Raw genomic sequence first — 16,534 nt, forward strand, 5'->3', positions numbered from 1 at the left:
TAGCCATTAGAAGTCTTGGATTCAAAAGCATGTTTATTAGAAAGCCTAGATCCAAGCAATAGGGTTTTGCATGCGCACATAGGAAAGTTCTTATGGCTAAAACCCAACAGTGGTATCAGAGCCTAGATTGGTTTTCTTTAAATTGTTGCTTGAATAACTGAAACAAACCTGCAAAATTCGAATTTTTTGGGTTTTGAGTCACTGACTCGTCGAGCTCCAAGGTGGACTCGTCGAGTAGGCCTGACTCGTCGAGTCCCCTTGTGCACTCGGCGAGTGCAAGCGTCAGGAATGGCCAGATTCGGGATTTTTTCATAATTATCTTATGGAAACTTACCTTAATCATATTAGATCAATATAAATCCGATTTTTTGATAAATATGACTGTTATCTTGATCTAATTAAAGATATTTATCATCTAATAAAATATTTAATTTCCTTATATGATAATAATTAATTATTTTGGTAATTATCTTCAAAGAAATCAAGATAAATCAAATAAAGATAATTAGATTATTAATTGTTAATTGGAATTATTTGTTATTTGATCCTCTATGTTTTTAAATGTTTAAAACCTACCCTTAAGTTTTGAAATTTATATTTGTGATTAAAGTTTTAATTTAGACAACTTAAATTTCAAACCCTAGATTTTGAAAAGTTTAAACTGCAACCCTATACTTATATGATATTAGAGTAATATATATATGTATAACTAAATGCTAGTCTTACCGCTAGTAGGCCTCATTCACGAAGCCGATCTATAAGGTGGGTATAAGGTTGCGGCCTATAAAATGGCGCTTAATGGGTGTACACTCACACCCACCGCTTGCTTGATTGGTGGAGGGTCGTTAGCCGAACGGGTAGGATAGGGCAACCTCATCCTCTCATTAAAAGTATAATAAGAAATACGAAGTAACTAAACTTTCTTTTTAAATTTCCCAATCTTAGTTACTTTAGGAAAAGTGAATTGATGCAATCCCATGAAATTACACTTTGCACCTTGCTAAGATGTTAGTGGAGCGTGTGTGGTTTACCGGCACACTAATTGGTTCTAAGCGAAGGTGGCAAAGGGTGATTCATTGTTTATCATAGTTCGATGGAGCGTGTGTGGTTTACCGGCACATCGAATAGGTGATCGTAACAATGAAGGCACCATGTGAATTTGCATGGTAATTCACACCCGCTTTGTGATCCTCGGCATCCCAGTCACAAACAAGAGGGGCATATCGAGATTTAAACATGCCATTGAATAGTTCAATGAATCTCATCCGAACCTAGGAATTCTCAAAAACACTTAGGACTAAAAGTTTAAGTTTTGTGATGGAGAATTAGTGAATCGTCATTCACTTACCTTCAATTTATTTGCATGTTAGATTACGGCATCCCTTTTCTAGTATGTAAATGTTATTGTTGGATCCTAGCCCTAATTTTTCTTATTGGGTGATAATTAGGGATTCTTGTTCTAATCTATCTTTGTCCTTTCTATAGATGTCAAACGCAAACAACGCTGCTGCTAGTTCTTTCACGTTGATGAGCCTTTGCCAAAAGGTCACCTTCGATGGAACGAACTTTGGCGAATGGATAAGATACATTCGCACCATTGCTCGCTATGAGGATAAAGAGTATGTCCTCGACGAGAAGCTCGAGAAAATCAACCCCGAAGTTGCTACTCCCGCTGAAATCACCGCCTTTGAAACCCATGAGTGAGATGCAACGAAAGTACATTGCATCATGATCGCCACCATGAACTCCGAATTCCAAAAGTCCTACGAGGACATGTATCCATACGAGATGCATCAAGACTTGTTGGAGAGGTACCACCAAAACGCGAGACAAGAGCGTTACGAGATTTTCACTAACATGATTTCCGCTAAGATGGGTCATGGAGAATCTCTTACCGTGCACTTGCAAAAGATGCAAAGGTATGTCGACCGCCTTCGCAAGTTAAATGTTGACTTCGGCGAAGACTTGGCGATCGACATGGTGCTTCACTCTTTGCCTCCGATGTACAACCAATTTAGGATGACCTACCACATGAACAAAGAGGAGGTCACTCTAAGTAAACTCCAAGGTCTCTTGAGGGTTTCTGAGAGCAATTTCAAGGACAAGTCTGTTGCACCAACTCCCAATCCATCCGCTGCTCCTGTCTTGGCTATTGGTCAAGGGAAGGGAAAGAAGAGGAAAGCTTCTTCGAACAACTATCGCAAGGTGAAAGCCCGAGATGGTTCCTCTTCTAGTGGGACCAAAGTTGATCCCTCTAAGCCTTGCTCTAACCCGAAGGAGGCAGAGTGCCACCACTGCCACAAGATAGGACATTGGAAGAGAAGCTGCCCGGATTACCTGCAAGCCATCAAGGAAGGAAAGATCAAGCCATCTTTCGCAGGTATATATGCAATAAAATCTAACGATTCTAATCATGCTATTTCTTGGGTTCTTGACACCGGTTGTGGTTATCACATTTGTTCTAATGTGCAGGGACTAAAAAGAAGTAGGGATGTGGAGCAAGGAAGAATCAATCTAATCATGGGGAACAGAAGATCGTTGCCTGTGACCAAGATTGGAGTGTATTCTTTAGTGCTTAAGAATAGTTTAGTTTTAGATTTGAACAATTGTTGTTATTCGCCAGAAATGGCTAGAAACATCATTTCATTTCATGGTTTATATAGACAAGGATTTAGATTTTCTTTTAATAATGAGAATGGTTCTATTTTGGTTTATCTAAATGGTGTCTTTTACTTTGAAGCTATACCATGTAATGGAATATATGAAACTGTTATGATTGTTGATAACTTAGGAAATGATGTTTTGAATATTGATTCTTCCACTAGTATGGATAAAGCATCCTTGTGGCATTGTCGTCTTGGACAATTCAACAAGAAACGCATAGCCCAACTCCAAAAGGATGGAGTGTTGGAGTCATTCGACCTTAGGGAAGATGACACATGCGAGTCTTGTTTGCTTGGAAAGATGACTAAGTCACCCTTCACGAGCACTTGTGAAAGGGGTGAGGGACTATTAGACCTAATACATACCGATGTATGTGGACCTTTTAGATCAACCACGAAGGATGGGAACCGCTTCTATGTGACCTTTACCGATGATTATAGTAGATATGGGTATATCTATTTAATCAAGCAAAAGTCAGAAACCTTTGAAAAGTTCAAAGAGTTCAAGAATGAAGTGGAGAATCAATTGGGCAGGAAAATCAAGATGCTTCGATCCGATCGAGGAGGAGAGTACCTAAGTCTTGAATTCCACGATTATCTCAAAGAGTGTGGAATAGTTTCGCAATTGACGCCTCCTAGGACACCGCAGTTGAATGGTGTGGCAGAAAGGCGTAATCGAACCTTATTGGATATGGTTCGCTCTATGATGAGTCGTGCTTCACTACCTATCTTCTTTTGGGGGTATGCCTTAGAGACTGCCGCCCATATCCTTAACCGAGTCCCTACTAAGAAGGTTGCCAAAACACCTCACGAGATGTGGACGGGGAAAGCTCCCTCGTTGGCACATATCAAGGTTTGGGGTTGCGAGGCTTTCGTAAGACGAGATACTCACGACAAGCTTGAACCTCGAAGTGAGCGATGTATTTTCATCGGCTACCCGCAAACTTCCTTTGGATATCTCTTCTATAGACTGAAAGATAATGTTATCTTTGTTGCGAGGAGAGGAGTTTTCCAAGAGCGAGAACTCATAAGCCAAGGAGATAGTGGGAGGCAAATCGAACTTGAAGAGATTCAAGAGTCGATAGATGAAGGAACCTCTACCGCTGGCGTTCAACCCGAGGAGGAAACTCCGGTTGAACCGATTGACAAATCCTTACCTCTTAGACGTTCCGATAGAGTTAGAGTTCAACCCCGGTTTTATGGTTTTCATATTACTACCGAAGGGGACACGTATATTAGTGATGGTACACTGGTAAATCTTGATGAACCTAATAGCTATAAGGAAGCCATGGCAGGCCCGGAGTCTGCGAAATGGAAAGAGGCGATGGATAGCGAGATCCAATCCATGTACGATAACCAACTTTGGAATTTGGTTGATTACGTGCCCGAACGTAAGACCGTAGGGTGCAAGTGGATCTTCAAGAAGAAGACCGACGTGGATGGGAACGTACACACATATAAAGCGCGATTGGTTGTGAAGGGCTTTACTCAAACTCCCGGAGTTGACTATGATGAGACCTTCTCACCAGTTGCGAAGATTAAATCTATTAGAGTGATGCTAGCAATTGCCGCATTTCATGATTATGAGATTTGGCAAATGGATGTCAAGACCGCTTTCCTTAATGGAAAGTTGGCTGAGGATGTTTACATGGCTCAGCCAGAGGGGTTTGTGGATCCGAAGCATCCGAATAGAGTGTGTAAGCTTGAGAAGTCCATTTATGGACTTAAGCAAGCGTCTCGCAGATAGAATCTTTGCTTCGATGAGAAAGTCAAAGAGTTTGGATTTGTACGAAGCGAAGACGAATCTTGTGTATATGTCAAAGCCAGTGGGAGTATAGTAAGCTTCCTCGTTCTATATGTCGATGACATATTACTCATAGGAAACGACATCCCGACTCTGCAGGAGGTTAAGTCCTGGCTCGGGAAGTGCTTCGCTATGAAGGACCTCGGAGAGGCTTCTTACATTTTGGGAATAAGGATAGTAAGAGAAAGAAGTAAGAGACTAATTGGACTTAGTCAGAATACTTACTTGGAGAAGGTACTAAAACGTTTTAGTATGGAAAACTCAAAGAAGGGAGAACTACCGATACAAGGAAATGCCAAGTTGAGTAAGACTCAAAGTCCGAGTACCGAAGCTGAGATAGCAGAAATGAGCCGAGTACCATACGCTTCCGCAGTTGGCTCAATCATGTACGCTATGACTTGTACTCGCCCTGATGTAGCCTTCACTTTGAGCATGGTTAGCAGATATCAAGGGAACCCTGGCAAAGCACATTGGATTGCGGTGAAGAACATCCTTAAGTACCTTCGGAGGACGAAAGAATGGTTCTTAGTCCTTGGAGGGAGTGATGACTTGAAGGTGCGAGGGTATAGTGACGCCAGCTTTCAGACCGACAGGGACAACTACCGTTCGCAGTCGGGCTGGGTCTTTACCCTAAATGGAGGAGCAGTGACATGGAAAAGTTCCAAGCAAGAAACCGTAGCTGATTCAACGTGCGAATCAGAGTACATCGCAGCGAGCGAAGCGTCGAAGGAGGCAATATGGCTAAAGAACTTCATTGGTGATCTTGGAGTTGTACCGGCCATAAAGGAGCCCATGGAGATTTTCTGTGATAACGAAGGTGCGGTTGCCTTGACCAAGGAACCGAGGGATCATGGTAGATCTCGACATATCGACAGAAAATATCACTTCATTAGACATCGTGTAGAAGAAGGACAACTCGTAGTGAAGAGGATATCATCAGAAGATAACCCAGCAGATCCGCTTACGAAGGGACTGAGTAGGGTTAAGCACTTACAGCATGCTAGGAGTATTGGGCTGAAGGATGATATTAGCATAGATTAGATAGTATTAGAAACGTATAATAGATAAATGTAATTGACATTTGATGATTAAATAAAGAAGTTTTATTTATGAGTAAAGTTACTATCACATGTTAGTTGTTTAACTATTGTTTCACTTTGCATGTTTTGACTTCCAGAATAATTGAGTTTATTAGGAATAATCGAATTATTCAAATGGTCCACAGTCGTTCATATGTTGGGAGTAGATATGAATGAAGATTGTCATGAATTGGTGTGTAGAATGTCTAAATCGTGTTAGACATAGCAAGGGTTGCTGCAACGTTCGTGAGTGCTTATAAACTAGTTTTGAGCATTGGAATAAACCCGCGCTTGCTGGAATCACTTTATGGAATACGATATTAAAGGTGATCGCAAGACGATAATATCATATGGTCTTAAAACCTAGATATATGGTTTATTATTTGTTAATTGATTGTGCATTGATAATGCGAAAACGCATCAGTAACTTGATGTTATAAAACGCATTGTTGTGTATAGTTGGTTAATGAATAAGTAAATGCATATAAGTCGAAGTTTATCTGTAAATTTTATCCTAAGAGGGTAGAAGAGATATCTTGGCCACTCGATGATTTGATTTGACTTATGTGCCGGGCCCGGTCAGAACTGAATTGATGTGTTCGATTAAGTTCTATGTCAAATAAATCGAAGATCGAGAAATCTAAATGCTAGACTAACCATTCCATAGGATTGTCAGCATGATATCTAACAGAGGACTGTACGATCCCTTATCTAAAGGACAAGATTGATTAGATCAGAGTTGACAGCGTCTTTGAGAGCTACGATTGCAAACCGTATTATACTTGTATAGTTATTAGACTTATCCAAGTGGGAGACTGTTGGAATAGTGTCTAAGGCTATAACTATATTCGGTGGTGCATGGTCCTTTTGGGTTGCCTTCACCATAGCAACTTGAAGGATGATTTTGTTAAGAGAGAGTAAATATTATAAGGAATAATATTTAGCTATTTGATTAATATAAGTCATAAATTAATTGGTATTAATTTGGTGACTTAAAGAGATTAATTAATAAGAGGGTATAAACTGTCAATTGTTTGATAGTTAGACTTTAGACTGTAAATCCATTAGGATGGACTTTGGACGGATTCTAAGAGCTTTAGGATAGCTCAAAATCATCCATAGGGTTATCTATGGAATGGATTTGGATAGCCTTAAGAGAAGATTATCCAATTAGGGTTTAGGGTGAAACCCTTAAGGAGTCTAAAGGTATAAATAGGTCCTTGGGATGTGGAATTCGTGTACAACCTTTCAGAACCTAAAGCAAGGAACCTCTGATCGAATTCCATCCCCTCTCCTCTCTCCCAAATCATCTTGCTTGCTATTGGTGTTTGTAAGCCATTAGAGGAGTGACAATTGTGACTCTAGAAGCTCCAAGACAACAAGATCAACAAGGAACTCAAAGGTATGATTCTAGATCTGTTTTAATGTTGTTGTTTAACCTAATTAGCCATTAGAAGTCTTGGATTCAAAAGCATGTTTATTAGAAAGCCTAGATCCAAGCAATAGGGTTTTGCATGCGCACATAGGAAAGTTCTTATGGCTAAAACCCAACACAACGGTGTAGTCCATCCCCTCATGGATGCCTTACAGACATTTATGGCCGAGGAATCACCTCAGCAGTAGTGTCTACACCGATGATGATCCTTAGGCTAGGTCCCTTTTATTAGATGCTTTAGGGATGTAAAGTGAGGACAACGGGAATGGGTACTCGGGTTTGTTTGGTTTGATGAAATTAATAAACTTATTTACTATGTGTTGGAAACCCTATATGCTCACCAGGCTCACCAGCCTGATCCATTGAGTTTCTTGTATTACAGGTAGTGGCAAGAGCATGGTTGGATGATCTGACGAGAGATTATGGATTTATAGGCCAGTAGAAAATATATAGAATGTTGTAATGCCTATACGGTTTTTTAGGCCAAATTTAGTTTTGTGGCCTATGATGTGTTGTTTATGCTTTTGATTTGTATTGACGATGACATCCCGAGTTTTGTAATATTACGAAAATACATTTCTTTCGAAATGTTTTGATAAATCTTTATCATATTTTTTTTGGGAACAAATTTCACAACACTTTTCTTTAAAAGGTTACTCTGATTTTATTATAAAGCATAAACGAAATCGGTCTTTTATGGCCATGAAATTGGGGATGTCACATTTGTTTATGGAGTTTTAGACCTCTTTAGGTCCCCAAGAATGGATTTTTATGTTTCAACTTTGTGTCTAGGCTTAGGGTTTCCACCCTTAGTGCTAAATGTGTCCCAATATCAGTAAAGTTTCGATCTTTGAGGTCATTTTGCATGAGATATAGCCATTTCCATGGAAGTTAGTTGCTATATTCAAAGTTTGGGTCCATTTGGTGGGTTGTAAGCCACCAAGTAATCGACTTTATGAGTTAAGACATGCTAAAGAACTCAGATCTGTAATATAGGCTTAAGGTCTTAATGGAATAAGCACTTTTGAAGTTTATAGCTTAACAGGGTAATAGGATGGGCATACAAGCCATGCAGCAGTACGCTTAGCATATAGAGGAGTACGCCCATCGTACTCTCAGGTTTTGGGCTTTGCGATGTTTGCGCCTCGGTTTAGGTCAATCTTTGGAGTTAGCAGTTTTTAGGCCTTAATGGGCCATTAAAAATCATATAATGGACCAAGGACCTGTTTGGGCTGAAAGGAAGGCCTATTTGAGGAGTTGGGCCCAATTTAGAACATGGGCCATTAGTGGGCTTAGAAAGATTAGATGGAATTGGGCCTAGGTTATGGTCCAAATTACACCAGGGGTAAAATGGTCATTTTACCCTAAGATGGATTATTGGATTTTGACTAAGTGTTATTGTGATAATGATAGTCAGTGAGTCACACAAGCAACTGATAGAGATTCCTTACCGATAGATTCAATAGCCAGTTTTGTGAGGTGAGTTTTCCACCAGTAGGAACGTGTCGAAGGCACCAATGTCGGCTCGTTTATGTATGTTAGCATATGTTGGACTGTGCCTGACGTAGGTTTATATGTTTTCGGAGTTCAGTCCGATGATGGGGCAAGCCCGAGGAATGTTTATATGCTTGATATCTTTGTGATTCTTGCATGTGTCAGTTCGTATGTTTTCGGACTTCGGTCTGATGTCGAGGCAAGCCCGAGGAATGTTTATATTCTTTCGGATTTCGGTTCGATGTTGAGCGGGGCCCGAGGAATGTTTATATGTTTATGTTATGTGTTATGTTTATACGTATTTGTTGATATGCTTATGTATACCAAGCTTTACTCGATGTCGGGCAGGGCCTGATGCTGGATTTCGGTCCGATGTCGGGCGGGCCACGATGCCGGACTTCGCTTCGATGCTGGGCGGAGCCCGATGTAGTGGTCTAGGACGAAGTTATGTGTTATGTGTTATGTGTTTATGTGATTATGTGTATGGTATGTGGTAGTATAGGGAGAATGGCTAAGCTTCGTGCTTACAATTTTTAGTTTTGGTTTCAGGTACTTCCGCTAGTAAGAGGAAGAGCTCGGGATGACTCATTGCACACACCACAATGTTTAGCCTGGAATGATTTACTCTGATGATTGGACATGTGATTTTGATATGATGTTTTGAGATACTATCACTTATGTTTTTATGAGATGATTTGGTTTACTATGGTTTTATTTATAAATTAAAATTGAATTTGTTGGACCATATTTTTATGTTGTTTCAACTGCTCTTGTTCTTCTCTTTTTAGGTCTACTAACCTAAACCAATATACTTATAAGCAATATGGAAATGTATATAAGAATTTTCAGGAAAAATGAAATGTATTATACCTGTCTATGATGGTTTGGTCCAACCATAGTGATGGGACAGTTGGATGTGGGTAACATGATTCTCTCATTTATTGGTTCAATCTTATAGTTATACATGCATTTCCATATTGTTAACCAATAAAAAGATATACCCATGTTTTAGGAACTCTAACTTCTAATCCATTATCCAACATGTCAAAAATTACAGCTACTCCATGCTTGCATGGAAAACCAATGACCTCTCGTACCCTACATGTTCAACTTCTTTCCCTCATATTTACCATAAATTGATCCATAAGAGGACCATTAAACCGATACTTGTCATTCCAGGAAAATATACACATGTGTTGAGTAGCATCCTTTTTACCTCTTTTTAAATTATGGTGCCATGTGGTGTTAATTCCCCCTTCATATTTTTTCAATTTCTTTTTGTATGATTGTCAGCCTTTTCATCAAATACTCCCTTATAAACTCCATACATACAATAATAGGCTTATATCTCCCTTCATCCTGTTTAGAATTGAAAACCTCATAAATATTATTCAACAAGGCATTTATGTTTTCCCTTCCTATCCATTAATTACATTGACAAAACTAGACAAGCAAGATTCATACACAAGAAGATAACATTCAACACATAAATAATTGAGTAGACATATATGAAAAATTGCTTATAGACCAATGTTTTGGTGGAATCTGATTTAACCATACATGAGCTCTATTGTTCATTTTCTAAAAATTTATCATGGCCTTTTGGAAATGTATTAATGTGGTTACCCTGGTACAAATCCATACATTATCCATGATGCCATCACCCTTCCATTGAAGTATCAAGTTCTCATGGATATGCCACAAACAATATTGATGCCTCAAATAATAGAGTTCAATGCATAGATTAAAAACTCTTCAATATCTATGTAGTCAATATAAGCTATTTTACCCTTCACATACATGTCTCTTGGTGTGTAAGAAACCAAAATTTTGAGATAATTGAATTTTAGTCACCTATTGACCAAAAGGGAAAATGGTCATTAATGAGGATTTTGTGTGTTTATGAAGTTGTGACTTCATGAAAATAGCTAAGATAAGTTTAAGTCAGTTATATGATATTAGATAAGTGAGTTTAAGAGAATAAGTACATGAGAATATGCATTTTGGCCAAAAGGGTAAAATAAGAAATTTTATGTTTTGGGCTAAATTTATGACTTAACAGATTAAGGCCTATATTAACTTAGAGTTGTAGAACGTATCCCCACCTTCGTGTGGATATAAAGTTCATGGAAAACACGTTAGAAACAAAGAAGTTATGCTTGTTATAAGATTAGAAGAAATTTGTCCCAAGGTTGGAATGGAATCAGCAATGCACATTGTTGATCTGCAGCCACCACAATATGGAAAAGGCTTTCTACGGAGTAGTGAAAGGACGTATAATGGTTCATGTTCTCACTGCAAGTAGAGGGCAATGTACTTTGCCTTGTGGCCTGGTATGTGGGTACACGACGCGGTGGCTAAAGTATAATGTTGTGAGAGGAAAGTACAGTGGCTCGGTTAATGGCTGACCATAGACAACTTACGCACACCATGGCATGACATATAGCTCACTGCGATGTAGTTTTGAGGTCAGAACACGGGTTTAATAAAGTTAATAGATCGTTCAGATAATTTCAAATAGGAAATTGATTGGAGAGCTAAAGAAGGCGATTTTACTGCCAAAATGGTGCCAAGACAAGCTAGAAATGGTGGATGCTAGGATTGTCATCCTCTCCACATTGAGGTAAGATTTCTCCATTTTTGGTGAAATAGTTAGTTTGGTTTAGTTGAATTGATGAACCTATAGTTTGTCTATGATGTTAACGAGAGTGTTTAGAAGCTTTGAACAAGATTTTATGTGATTTCCATGGTGAAATTCATATATGTGAAGTTAGGATTAAACCCTAACTAATAAGAAGTGAATTCATGAAATAGATAGACCTGGCAAAACCTAAAGCGACACAACAAATCGACATGAAATTAGTGGGTTTGGGTAAGAGATTTCGACACGTTTATGTAAACGGGTTGACACGACATGATAATTAAACGGGTAGGGTAAGGGTTAATACTTTCAACTCAAAGATGACCCGTCTAATATATGTATGTATGTATGTATGTATGTATGTATGTATGTATGTATGTATATATATATATATATATATATATATATTTCATAATTTTATAAATATATATATATATATATATATATATATATATATATATATATATATATATATATATATATATTATAGACTTTTAGTGGGTTAAACTCAAGAATTAAAAGTAAAATTCAAACTTTCAAAGTGACTTAGGTGTTGTTTGTTTTTTCGAAGCGAACATATCTAAAGTCTACGGACCACCTCTGTAACCCTATGTAGTAGAAGAGGGGGACCAAACGGTGGCATCATATAATAAAAAGTTTGTTTGTTTTTAAACCTCTATAAACTGTTGCAATAAGTTAAATTAAAGTGTGAAGAGGTTTGAAACAGAGGGTCAAGTGTTATGCCACGCAGCACACGCGCGACAGTTTTTAAGTCAGAAGTCTTCTGAAAAACAAACATCTGAAAATGGTCAAGTGTTGCGCATGTGCTGTGCGGCGCAGCAATAAGTGGTTAGAAGAGGTTTTTTTGAAAAAGCAAATAGCACCTTAATTTTACTCCTCCTCACCACCCATCCCATTTTCTCCCCAACTCTTACTCTTTCCATTTTGCTTTCTAAACTTACTATGAACTTTGTCATTCCACCTCCCAACTCATGTGTTTCACTTTTTCCTTTTTGCCTCCATGTCTCTTACTTTTCAACCTTTAAAATGTTTCAACAAAAAATAATACAACATATTTACATGGACTAAACCTTAAGTCGAAACCTGGCACAAAATCGACATGAAAATAATAGGCTGACAAGACAAAACACGATAGTTAAACAGGTTGGGTTAAGGTCAAGCCCTCTCAACCCGTTTAATGTCTTGACACGACATGACATGTTTTCCAGGTCTAGCAATAGATTAGAGTTTAATGAATTAGGTAGTATAGGATGCTTAATTTATTGGTTGGAATAGATTTAGAAATAGAAATTTAGAAGTTAGAATTATGATCCATTAAGAGGTGATTTTGACATAGAGAGGTATTAAGCTCTTAATAGGCTAATACAAGTTTTAAGAAACTCGATATGTTGTATAAATATGCCTTGGATAAAGAAGATGGATCAAGCATGCATCAATAGAAGAATGGAGCCATGGGCAGTTAGCTATCACTAGCTAACAAGGCGAGTTATAACTCTCTTACACACACACACTCTCTCTCTCTCTCTCTCTCTAAATAATAATTATACATTTTGTAATCTTTTTATGTATGTACGTTGTGTTATTTGAAGATACACTAAGAATATACGTTTAAATCATGTATCTGATCATGCACATATATTTAGAGTATGTATGAGATTATACGTTTGAAATCATGTATCTGAGCATATACGTATAAATAGAGTATGTATGTATGAGTAGATGCTAATGGTATTATGAGTAATACCGATGTAGATTAGAAAAGAATAGGATTATATGTATTATAATCCATTGTATGAAAGTATATGTATGGTTAAATGAAAAATGTATTTGTGAAATACCTAAGAGATGGTAGAAGGAGATAGAAAGTGATTATATACATTACAATCATATAACAAAGTATATGTGTATGTAAAGATCTAAATGGTATTGTGTAGAATACCTATGAGATATGAGAAGAAGAATTAGATTAAGTACTTAATGAGCTAACCGTTAAATGAGTAGTAGAAGATCTCTTGATGAGATAATGAGAAAGAATGTCCATGGGATAAGTGTTATGTGATGAGTCACGTAAAAGAATTAGAAAATAGTAAAAAGATGATACATTCGGGAATAAAGAGTATAATTCCTTTAAGAATGAGATTATTATTCCTTCGGGAATGTAGATAGATGATTCCCACGGGAATGAGATTGTTATGTTTAGATAAGATGGAGGAAGGGTTCCATGAGTGGAACAAGGTAAGAGAGTTCTTTAAGAACTTAGAGATAATCCGTGAGGGATTAAGAGTAAGAAATTTGTAAGGGGTTCAAAAGAAGAAGAATGATGTTAAGGGATCCGTGAAAGATCAAGATGAGGGGATTATGCCTGGATGGTTGTTCCCAGTAAGATTAGAATTATGTTGTCCCCCCTATATGATAAATGTGGTTATCATATATGATTGCACCATTTGGCTCTAGATGAGAGTAGAATGTTGATGCATGAGAAGTTGTGAATAAAGAGATAAAGTATAAGTAGAGTAAGAGAAAGGCATGGCTAGGGTATGAGATGCGAATATAGTAAAGTAAGAGTATGAGAAGGGAATGTGTAGACTATGGAAAAAGTGTAGAGATATGAGATGAGATAAGAGTAATGGATAAGAAAAGATATGTAAAAAAGAAAAGTATGAGGGAGATAAAGAAAGAGAATATAGATTATGTACGGAGTAAGAGATGAGCCTGAGAAGAGGCTAAGAAAGAGTATGTGAGGAGAATAAAAGACTAGAGAAGAAGAGTAGAAGATAAAGTATGAGATAGATGAGATGAATATACATGAGAAATAGTAGAAGAGATAGATGGATTGAAAAAGAATGGCAGAGTATGTTATGAGAAGAAGAGATTAGATTGTAGAGTATGAGAAAGAAGAGAAAAGAATGAAAGAGTATGTGAAGAAAGAAAGAGTTAGAAGATGAGTAGAGTAACATGAAAACATATAGAATATAACTCACCATACATGTGGTCTGATGTATGTAGATTTTTATGTTTTGCAAGTTCAAGTGTAACATACACGTTTTGAATTCGTGTTTTGTAATGAATAAAATTGTGAAATACTATGCGAAATTGAGTGTTGAGTTCTAACAAGATGGTTTTTACTAGAAATGGAGTAAAACTATGTTTAGAATCACTCAGAAAATATTGGAAGTCTTATGAGATTCCAATTAAAAGCCAAATAGTGAAATTTAGCGAAAATATAAATTTTTAAATAATTAAAATATTATTATTTGATGTTGTAGAGAATCTCGTTAGAAGTGTTTAGGCAAAAACCTCATCGAAATCCAAGTTATAACGAAGAATTTATGACCAATCGAAGATCCGCGACAAAACCGGCACGGCGCCGAATGACATAAAAAGTGAGTTTTTGATAAACTATTTTTTTTGCCTTAGTGATCTAAATGAAAGTCTTAGTATTCGTTAAACCGAGAAGTTCAATAAAAAGAACGCCAAAATCTGACTTCGTATGAGGAAGTTATGATTTTTCGAAGTTTCAACTTAGAAGTAGACAGCTAAAAACTCGAATTTTAGATCGAGCGATATTTAAGCGATACATCCTAAACGAAAATCGAAGGTCTCGTCATTTTTAATACAACAGTAAAAAGTCTGACGAAAAAGGATGTCGGATGAAGAAGTTATGAATTTTTAACGGATTTTCCTATCCCGGTCTGTTAAAAATAATAATATTAAAAATAAAATCAAAATTAGCCGACAAAGTCTAAACGAAAGTTGTAAAGCGTAATTTTAGCTACACGTGCATATAAATAACGTCAAAAATGGAGCTTGTATGAGAAAGTTATGGATTTTAGAAGTTCGGGGCTCAAATTCCGAGAAATCTCGCAAGAATAGTGTCAGGCCACGTCACCTCGCACGAAGCAGCAGCATATCCGCGACGTGGCCCAATCCGAAACTGGCGATTGTCGCATACTGATTCGACCGAAGTGCGGTCCAACGCGCCTCGCCTTGGTGTCCGAACCTCGCTTCTCCACGCCTCCTCGCGTCCGAGCCTTCGCGCCTGCCTCGTCACCCCTCCTGACCGAACCTCGCAGTTGCGACGTGGACTCTTCTCAGCCACAAGGACCGAACCCTCGGCCCTATATAAAGGGAGGTTGCGAGCCTTCCCGGGTAACTTTGAAATTTTGACACTTTTTCACCCTAATTCCATATATTCACTATTTTGACTTTCCCCGAAGCCCCGGTATCAATTTTAGCACCCGAAACACGTCCTGAAGCTCCCGAGAAGCCCGAAAAATTTATCTTTTTGGTTTTGAAGCCCTACCTTCGCAGAGCCCGGTTTTCAATTAAGCTCCCGGTTTTCAACATAGAAAGTCATATTTAAAGCCGAAGTGCTGTCCAAATTACTATTTTAACCCCTGGTTAATTTAAGGTGAGTTCATTATATAGGAACAATTGTATGTTATGTGTTATATGTGCTATGTGCTTTTCAGTGTTATTATTCTGAGTTATTTTCCCGTGTTATTTTATTCGCTATGTTTATAGCCAATGTAATATCTTTGACCATGTGATCAGTGAAAGGACTTAGATTCACATTGGTACTGGTACGTAGCCTCTGTCCATGTAGAGCATGTCTCCATAAGAGAATGACTTCTATTCTATGGCATTGGCAAATGGTTAGACATGACTATAAGCCTGAAATCTAACAAGATGTTAATCAGAAATTGCATGTCTTCTATGCCATTTGGGCCAAAGTTTTATTGATGTATATCAAGCATTGAAAAGTATATCTTTGAATAAAGTCTTTGATTGATATGAACGCTTGTCACATGATTTCACATATGTCTTGTTGTTCCTCTTTGCTTCTGCCATATTGATGTATATATATGGCATAATGTTATATTGTATCTATTATTGAACTCACTAAGCGTCACCGCTTACCCTATCAATGTTTAACAATTGCAGGTGATAAGTAACTAGTATGATCACATACTGTTGAAAGATTTAGAATAGTTTGTAATAGTACTTTTTTACTTCAGTTTATGTTTGTATAAATTACAATATCCTGGGTAGTTATGTAATATATAACACTTTGTAGTAGTCGGTTTGTATCCAGTAGTTTGTAATCCCTTTATCAATGTAAAATATTGCTTTTATGAATATGCAAGTAGCATGTTTTGGAGTAATAATATTGTGAAGTATGAAAGTTTGGGTCTTTCAAAAAAAAATACGAAAGTTGGAGTCTTTCAACCATGTGTTAACCATTGTACGAAAGAAAGTATAAGCACAAGGACTTATACTAGAAGTAGTTTTATTTTTAGTACACCTTGTAGCTTTAAACTTATATGTATGATTTTATTGTAAACCTTAATATTTAGTGCGAAGGAAAATGTTTTATTTTTATGAGTTAATAGATTT

The sequence above is a fragment of the Lactuca saligna genome, chromosome 8 (assembly GCF_052625555.1).
Source record: "Lactuca saligna cultivar CGN05327 chromosome 8, ASM5262555v1, whole genome shotgun sequence".
In the NCBI taxonomy this organism is placed as follows: Eukaryota; Viridiplantae; Streptophyta; class Magnoliopsida; order Asterales; family Asteraceae; genus Lactuca; species Lactuca saligna.